Source organism: Nannospalax galili, unplaced genomic scaffold (genome assembly GCF_000622305.1).
Source record: "Nannospalax galili isolate Female #2095 unplaced genomic scaffold, S.galili_v1.0 scaffold919, whole genome shotgun sequence".
Taxonomy (NCBI): Eukaryota; Metazoa; Chordata; class Mammalia; order Rodentia; family Spalacidae; genus Nannospalax; species Nannospalax galili.
In genome coordinates, this window is record NW_008342543.1 from 745,787 (window position 1) to 748,162 (window position 2,376).

A 2,376-nucleotide genomic window follows, 5' to 3' on the forward strand; every position below is an offset into this window, starting at 1 on the left:
AATGCTCTATACATGTATTGGTATGATAGGAACATGACTGTATAGTTGTTAAAACTTGGTGAACTTTGTACTTTAAAAGAATGAATTTAACATTATGTAAAGCATACTTTAAAGAAAGTCTAAAATTCATAACAAATGTGCTATAAAAAAAAGTTTGAAAAATAAAATGTGGTAAAACATAAAAAAAAAAACTAGATCAATAGTATCTTGCTCTCTTGATCAGAAGTAGGTTATGCATGCAGTATGCAAATTGCTTCCTGAGATTTTTATTGAAGCAGGAACACAGAACAGCAGAGCCCTAGGAACATGGAGAACTATTTTGATTACCTCATCTCTAGAAGTGTGTGTGTGTGTGTGTGTGTTGTGTTGGTGTGTGTGTTGGGAGGAGGCAGATAGAGAGCAAAGGAAACAGTGAGATCTATTCTAAATGTATGACATTGTATGTGTGCTTTATGGAGATTGAAAGGTTTTACATCCTTACATTGAGCCCCATGGAAAGTTTTTGCAGTGGATAGAAGGATGGTATCTAGACTGATCATAGGAAACAGAAATGCCCAGTTTTCTTCAGAATTGTTTATACTTGGATAGATTGATTCTCCAAATAGCCTTGCTATGGCTGGATTTCCTCGACTGTGACGTTACTGCCTCAGTATGCAGTCTTTCTGTGAATAATGTTCTATTTATAAACAAACGTCCCCCCTCCTCTCTCTTTCCATTAACTTGTATTTACTTCCATTGCAGCACATCCATTTTAATTACAATGTCTACTTCATAAATTTTAAGTTATTTACCTTTTCTTTTGGTTAATCCTGGAACTTAGAAGATTCCCAAATATTCACTGTGATGACAGAAAGTTCTAAGCAGTATTCTTTGGCTCTCTCCCATTTAGCCTCTATGAACTGTGCCATGACAGTTGGCAAGATCAAGTACTTTATCAAAGATGGGGAAAGCTGAGACAAGGGTGGTTGACTGTGTTTCTAAGAAAGATTGGTATGATGTTGAAGTACACGTACTCCATTGCACCGATAAGCTCACAACGGCTAGAGTTGCCTGCATGGGTCCTGCTCAGGACTGACCCAATAAACTCAGTCACAGAGTAGAGTTTCTGCAGCCCTTCACACTGGAGCTATAAGATAAGAGTCACGATAAGATATTAGAAAGTCTCACGCATGAGGACTCGGGAATGAAAATCACATCAGATGGTTTCAAGAGTCACAAGATAGTGTGGCTAATTAGCAGGATGCTTAGATTGCATTTAGAAAAATTCAGCCTTAGTGAAGGAGCTGTTCTGGAAACACTCTCTGACTTCTACGGCATAGATTTAAAACAAATATGTTCCTTAGTCAGAAAATGACTGTGTTTGAGCCTTTGCTTGATTTCAAAATTGCTGATGGTCACTAAGTTCATCAACTCAGTACTGGAAGCCACAATACTCAAGCAAAGACAGAGTGACCTTTTAGTTTCCGTATCAACAGGCCTGCCACTCTGTGGAGAAGATGAAATGAGTGACCCCAGATGGCTAGACTGGTGATTGGAAGAAGTGCCGATAAATTGACTCGAGAAAGCACTGGAAAAGAAAGAAAAGTCTCTCTAATCTCCACATCCTCTGTATGGCTGGTAGGGACTACCTTCGTAGTGCCAGGAGCTGCCATTCATGGAGTCAGAGTAACAAGTCGGCAGTGCTTTCCCGGATTTGGAACATACGATGTGCTTAACGATATAATAGTGGTACAGCTGTTCTTGGTCAATTAACTGTTTGTGATTGGACTGGAAAAGAAAGAAAAGTCTCTCTAATCTCCACATCCTCTGTATGGCTGGTAGGGACTACCTTCGTAGTGCCAGGAGCTGCCATTCATGGAGTCAGAGTAACAAGTCGGCAGTGCTTTCCCGGATTTGGAACATACGATGTGCTTAACGATATAATAGTGGTACAGCTGTTCTTGGTCAATTAACTGTTTGTGATTGGATACACGGTCTGCTCCATAGGAGGAAGTTCATGCCTGGGACTGTGGGCATGACAAAAGGTCTGTGATTAGAGATGTCAGAAACACTAGGGGTAATCCTACTAATGTTGTTTTCCCAGATGGACATGTCGAAATGCTTCCGGGGTGCTCATTTCTGTACCCACACGCTGGTTCTGTCATCATCTCTTAGTCAAGAATATTCTGTGTGCAGTGAGTGGTGGCTAAAACAGAGACTCACAGCGGGCAAAGATGCTGAGAACCAGAGACTATTGAGTGTTTAGTCTTAAATAGGGCACTGCATGGTCCCCTCCGAGGCTCAAGGGAAGAGGGGAGGCAAAGACTGTAAGATGGGGATGATAGGGAGGAGGGGCCTTGAAAACCTCTCTTATAGGTAAGACATAACCATTGCACT